Source organism: Penaeus chinensis, chromosome 4 (assembly GCF_019202785.1).
Source record: "Penaeus chinensis breed Huanghai No. 1 chromosome 4, ASM1920278v2, whole genome shotgun sequence".
NCBI lineage: Eukaryota > Metazoa > Arthropoda > Malacostraca > Decapoda > Penaeidae > Penaeus > Penaeus chinensis.
The window spans coordinates 225,001-232,500 of NC_061822.1; positions in this window are offsets into that span (position 1 = coordinate 225,001).

The following is a 7,500-nucleotide window of genomic DNA, read 5'->3' on the forward strand; positions in this document are numbered from 1 at the left end:
TCACCGCAAGCACGTACCGACTGCACATGGTCTCCTAGTAGGCCCCCAAAATCCTGGATCTTGGTCTTGGTCCAGGAGACCTCTAGCCCCAGGGGCTTTGCTTCATTGCTAAATGCATCAAGAGCCGCCATTTGGGTTTCCAGAGATTCAGATAGAATGGCAACATCATCAGCAAAGTCAAGGTCTGTAACCTTGATATTGCCCAGAGTTGCTCCACAGTGACTTTGGACAGTAGCTCTACCCAGTATCCAATCCATGCAAGTGTTGAAAAGTGTTTGTGCAAGAACACAGCCTTGCCTCACGCCTGAACTAACAGGGAAGAAGCTCGACAGGCCCCCACCACACTTTACAGCACTTTCAGTGCCTGTATACAGGTTTGCTATTAGTCCATTAATCCTTGTTGGAATTCCTCTTAGCCTCAGGATCTCCCAGAGTGATTCGCGATGCACCGTATCAAACGCCTTCTTGAGGTCGATGTAGGCTGCGAGCAGCCCACGTCCGAACTCACGACGGCGCTCTATATATATGCATATATATATATATATATATATATATATATATATATATATATATATATATATATATGCAGGAGACACTGGAAGCCATATGTATATATATATATATGTATATATATTTATATGTAAGTATATGTATATATGTTTATTCATATATAAATGAAAGTATACATATAGATTGATGGATAGATAGGTAGATAGGAAGATAGATAGATAGATAGATAGGTAGACATGTAGATAGATAAATATATGTTTATATATTCATCATATATATAGAATATACAAGCATACGTATATATATATGTATGTGTGTATATATGTACATTTGTATTTATATATGTATATATATATATGTACCTATATTTACGTATATGCATATGTAATTGTGTAAATATATATATATATATATATATATATATATATAATTGTATATGTATGTATATATGTATCTATATGTATATAGAATGTATGTATATAAATATATACATACACACACACACGCACATATATATACATATATATATATATATATATATATATATATATATATATAACACTTGTGCCACGGCGAGGCACAAGTGTTATATATATATGTATATATGTATATATGTATGTTTGTATATGTATATACACATACATACATACATACATACATACATACATACATACATACATACATACAGATAGATAGATAGATAGATAGATAGATATGTCTGTCTTTATGTATGTATATGAATATATATATATATATATATATATATATATATATATATATATATATATGTGTGTGTGTGTGTGTGTGTGTGTGTGTGTGTGTGTGTGTTTGTATATATGTATATATGTATTTATATTTATGTAGATAGATAGATAGTTATATTTATGTATATATATGTATATATATGATATATCTATCTACCTATCTATCTATATATATCTATATGTGTGTGTGTGTGTGTGTGTGTGTGTGTGTGTGTGTGTGTGTGTGTGTGTGTGTGTGTGTGTGTATGTATTTGTAGATACTGAATGCATCTTCATCTTCATATCAGCCTTTTGTTCTGTCTTCTGCCTACTACATGTTAATGAAACAAAATGGCGTTTGTTATTGGCGCTTTATTGCACGTGGTTTACAAAGGCGGCCACGACAGTCACATCGGCTGCCAGCCTTTCCTTACGACTAGACGACGGTGAGGGGGGAGGGGGAGGGGGTATGGGGCGGGGGACGGGGAGCTCTGCTGCCGGGGGTTAGGGAGAGACGGGACGCCATGTTGGGAACGGCCTTTCGGGATCATCGAGTGGTGTCTGCTTGTCTGTCTGTGACTCTGCGAAGCGAACGCCAGGTGGAGAGATGCAGATTTTTATGGTTTTTTTTTTATGCTTGTGGCTCTTTGTTCTTGTTTGTCAGTTAAAGTTAATTTGCTTGTCCACTTTTGAGCCTAAACATCAGTGACTTATAGAGTTGTGCGTTTTCAGTATAACCTAGCTGGGAAGTAATCGTCATGGGGTAGTTAACAAGCACTGGACAAGCAAGGGGAAAGATGCTCACTTCTCGTTCAGTCACCATTTCTTCCCAAGAAAGATAAAAAGTGAATGATTATCGATTTCTTGTTCTGTTTCCTCTGCACTTGGCTCGAACGACGAGCACAGAAACGGCGCCAGAGACCTGTGTCGTTTTTCACCTTCCTTTTCTCAACAATATTTATCATTATGGTCTTCCTTCACCATATATATATGTTTATGTATATATATATACATATACATACACATATTCATACATCCATATATATAAATATTTTCCTCCTCCACATCCTTCTCTCTCTCTCTCCCTTTAGTACATGGGCCGTCGACCTCCGTCCAGTGACCCCGACACAGAGGCAGTCGTATATAACACATCATTCAGCAATCATTCAAGACAAGGGGTTTGTCGTTTTAAAGAGCAATTGGATACACTCCGCGAACTACATCATCAAAAACAGTTCAGAGCGTCAACGACTTTTTTGGCGGGAAAACGGGGGTGCTGGCAACCCCGTCGGCCCTTCAAGAGGTATTTACAGTTTTTTTATGGTTTTCGGATATTTTTGTGGTATTCTTATCTTTTTTTATTATTTATTTTTGTTACGTTAACCATGAAACCTTACTATCCTAGTGGAAGGGGATGCTTTTTCCTGGTTATTATGTTTTGATCGCTTACAAAAAGAAATGATCTAAAGACAAAAGCAAGAGTGAATGTTGAGGGAATGAATGGAAAAACGTCAATATATTCTAATACGTTCGAACTATAGTAACAGTGTAAAAGCATCCACTTCGCTCAGTCAGCATAAACATTGACTAATATCTATAATACATAGTACATATACACCGATAGTCGCAGACACGCAGTTTGAAGTATTTATATGAGATATTTATAAGAGTATTTTCATATTAAGACTAGTCCTATCATAAATTAAATTTATTTTGCAAAAACACCGTTGCAAAACTTGTATTCACGGTAAGAAACACTTGGAGGAACTTGAAGATCTGCTCTTGTCAGAAAACGTCATCTGGGTTAGATACAATAAAGGGGGATCGGGTAGCTTTTAGCGGTCGTAGAAGAACATTCGAAACGACGTGAAATCCATCTCTCGACAGTGCATTGTTCTTGTACAAAAATATTTCTAATGTATTATTGCGGGCTAAAGTTTGAAATCACACATACCCGAAAATATTCGTACTAGAACAGGGCAGCATCGAACTCGCGTAATAAAATAAGTGAGCCGCGGTTGGCAGCCGCCAGGAGCAACAGACGCTACGAGGGCGCGCGGGAACAGACGGCGGCGCGGTACTCAGTCCACGGGACAAAAATGTCGAAAAACTGCGAAGCTAGAGAGGTTCTCCTGCAACAAAAACGATAAAAACAATGAAACAAGAGCCTTACTTCTTTCTTCTCATAACAAACTCGATTATAAAACACAAACATTTTAAGCTGCGAAAATGCTTCGTTTGGCAAACCAATTGAGGAGGTGGTGAGAACCACGCCGAATAGACCGAAGGGCATTCTTGTTTGTTTTTTCGCCAAGGAATGGTTTATCTAATCCAAAACGGTCAGCTTAGATGAAAATGAAGCTCTTTTCACTTCCAAAAGATGGACTTTGCAGGCCCCTGTCCCGTGCGAGAAATCACAATTCATGTAAGATTTCAGGACGAAAAAAGGTATTCCAATCGCAAATAGGCATCGAACCCTATGCAAGAGGGACTAGAACTTTGTTAATACGTTTGTGACATCTCATTTTTCCGAGGCCGATGTCATACCGACGTCTCCTCTGCGAGGAGGCTGCGAGGTCCATCCCTGAGCCTTCCGCATCTCGATCCAAAAGGCTGCAGTTCATTCGGAGCTTCAAGCATCTTACACTCAAGACTAGATTTTTTTGATTGTGCGCTACGCATCTTATTCATAAAGTATAAACATCGCTTAGGAAGGAGTTACACAAACATAATATGACGTGAAATCAATCCAGTCTACGATAAATATGAAACAAAGCTTCTTTTCCGTAGAGCATAACAGTCCTTTTCAGTCATTCCTTTGAACGTTTGTTCAGGTTCACAAAAAGGACCTCATATCAGAGGAGGTTTCGAGAGCGGCGGCGGCGGCGCCCGTTCGCAGGACCCCGAGCTATGCGGCGTCGTGGAGGAGCTGTTCGCCCTCCGGGTCGGAGACGCCCTCGTGGTCGTGGCCGGACTCCTGCGGCTGCAAGTGGTCGTGGGAGGCGAAGTCGTGCAGCGCGCGGGGGTTGGCCTCGTAGCCGGAGAGCGAGGCGGCGCTGAAGTCCCCCTCCAGGTGTGCGTAGGACTCGGACACCGGTGTGTAGGACAAGCCCGGGTGCGAGTGCGGCGGCAGCAGCGGCGGCGGGTACACGGCGGGCGCCTTGGGGTCGCCCGTGGAGGCGTCCTGACTCGAGAGGTTGCAGCCTCCGCCCATTAAGCTGCTGTATTCCTGGAGCTGCGTTGGCGCGGGGCTGGCCGAGAACTCGGAGCCCGTCTCTCTTCTGATGTTGTTGGCGGCGCTGCTGTTGCTGCTGCTGCCGCTGCCGGCCTCGTACTCGGATGCGCTGGGTTCGACCTCCAGGGCGTAGGGCGGGTGGCCGTAGGAGGTGGCGGTCGCGGAGGAGACAGGCGTGCCTGTCGCGTGGTTCGAGGTGTGGCGCGACCCATGCTCAGTGTTAGCGGCGCTGGAGGGCCCCTGCAGAGCCTCGCCGGCCGAGTACCCGTAGTAGTAGTGGTAGTAGCTGGAGTAATAGGACGGGTAGGCGGCGGCGGCGGCTGCTGCGGATGGCGACTGGTGGGCGGACCCCCCGGCGGCCGCTAGAGACCGCAGGTGGACGTCTAGGTTTGATACTGAAGCATGGGCGCCGACAAGTTTGGGTGATGCGTGGTGTTCATGGAGAGCGCTGTGAGAGACTTCTTGTACCAGTCCTCGTCGGCGGCCGTCTGCAGCCCCGAAAAGCAGGGCGAGGCCAGCCCCTTCTTGTACCAGTCGTCCTCCGTCGCCATACCTGCTGGGGTCAGAACACACACATGGGTCATAACACAACTATACCACAATCCCAGACTGCGCCCTACACCTGGCAGGGCGCGCTAACATCTACCATGCGCAACGTTTATGTCCAGCTACGGCAAAAGTGAGACTGGATTGATGTTTATAAAAGGTGAAATTATATTCGTACTCAGTATCAAATGAAAATACCATAAGACATGTATATATATATATATATATATATATATATATATATATATATATATATATATTAGTAAACACACATACTGTGCATAGGTAAACACACAGAAAAGTATTAGAGGAAAGAAAGATATATGAAGTCTGCAAAATTACACTTGCGTTCATTTAGTTCAGTGTGTTCATACATTTAGGATCAAACGTTTAACCTGCGCAAAGGTACCTACTTAAAAAATAAGGTATATTTTATATCAACCTAAGAAATAGTTACATATATGAAACACATTGGAAATCAGAGGCAGCTGCGAGCTATACACATCACAAATAAATGTTATTTTTGTTTGTTTATTTCCAAATCATCCATTAAAAGCAACGTCTCGACGGAAATTTCCTAAAAACGAAAGAGAAATGTCTGATGTTTACAGCATTTCCTGAGCGGCGGCGGCTCGAACGTCGACTTCCCTAACCCAAAGAATCGTGATTCGAAAAAAAACAAAAAACCTTTCGTCAACGACAGACACTCCTCCCTTAGACATTAACGTTCTGTCTTATGGGTATGCTTTGTAATTAGCTCATTTCCTCTCGATATTAGAGGCAGCGTGAATATCGCTCCGGGTGACTGAGAGGAGGATGCAGCGAGCAGGCCAGCGCCCGGGGTCAGGGAGGAGCCAGAGGAGAGCGAGACGCGGGAGAGGGGGCGGTACTTCCACGGTTGTCATGGCAACGGGTGAATGGGCGGGGACTATTTTGACAGGTTGTGTGAGGGGCGAGATCGGGGGCGGGGGAGGAGGGAGGGAGGGGGAGGGAGGAGGAAGGGGGAGGTGAGAGGGAGGAAAGAGGAAGAGGGAGGGAGGGAGGGAGGTGGAAGGAGGAAGAGGAAGGTGGAGGAGGGAAGACGAGGGAAAAGGGAGGAGAGAAGTGGGATGAGGGATAAGGAGGGAGGAGGAGGAAGGAAGGTGAAGGAAGGAGGGAAGAAAGAGGAAGGGGGAGGGAAGAAGATGGAGGGTGAAGGAGGGAGGAGGGAAGAGAGAAGAAGAAGAAAAAACAAGAAGAAAATGAAGACGAAAAGCAAGATTAGGAAAAGGAAGAAGAAAAGCTGGAGGAGGAGAAGGAGACGGGAGTGAGGGGGCGAGGGGATTGGAGGCGAGGGGAGAGAAGGGAGGGGGAGGGTAGGGAAGGGAGGGGGAGGAGCCTGGTAGTGGTCGGCAAATGGTTATTTGTTTCCTTGAGGACACGATTTGACCTTTTCTGTCCATACTTCTTGCCAGCCGCGCGCCTCCTCCTCCTCCACCTCTCCCCCACTCCTCCACCCCCATCCTCCTCCCTCCCCTCTTCCCTCCTCCCTCCTCCCCCATTCTTCCCCTCCCCCCTCCCCTCCTCTCCCCTCCTCCACGCACAGAGAAAGGAAAAATGAACGTTAAGGAATTTCCGCGGCCGTTCTTTCCCGCCCCGCCTGTCCGCAGAGCAGTCCCTGTACAAGCGGGTGTTGTTCCCGTTTCATTCGGAAGGTCAAGTCACCGCTTCTTATTTCGGAATTCGAACGCCGACGACATGAGGCGGGCGGCGTTGCAATGGGCGCGTTCTTGGCTTCCGGGAGAGGAAGAGAGTGATGATGTGGGTTTTTTTCTTGATTTAAATCCCCTTCTCTCTTTCTCTTTCTCCCCCCCCTTTCCTCTCTCTTCGGGAGAGAGATAACGAGAGAGAGAGAGATAGAGAGAAAGAGAGAAAGAGAGAGAGAGAGAGAGAAAGAGAAAGAGAAAGAGAAAGAGAAAGAGAAAGAGAAAGAGAAAGAGAAAGAGAAAGAGAAAGAGAAAGAGAAAGAGAAAGAGAAAGAGAGAGAGAGAGAGAGAGAGAGATAGAGAGAACGAGAGAGATAGAGAGAGCGAGAGAGATAGAAAGAGCGAGAGAGATAGAAAGAGCGAGAGAGATAGAGAGAGCGAGAGAGATAGAGAGAGCGAGAGAGATAGAGAGAGCGAGAGAGATAGAGAGAGCGAGAGAGATAGAGAGAGCGAGAGAGAGAGATAGAGAGAGATAGATAGAGAGAGAGAGAGAGAGAGAGAGAGAGAGAGAGAGAGAGAGAGAGAGAGAGAGAGAGAGAGAGAGAGAGAGAGCGAGAGAGATAGAGAGAGCCAGAGAGATAGAGAGAGCCAGAGAGATAGAGAGAGCGAGAGAGATAGAGAGAGCGAGAGAGATAGAGAAAGCGAGAGAGATAGAGAGAGCGAGAGAGATTGAGAGAGCGAGAGAGATAGAGAGAGCGAGAGAGATAGAGAGAGCGAGAGA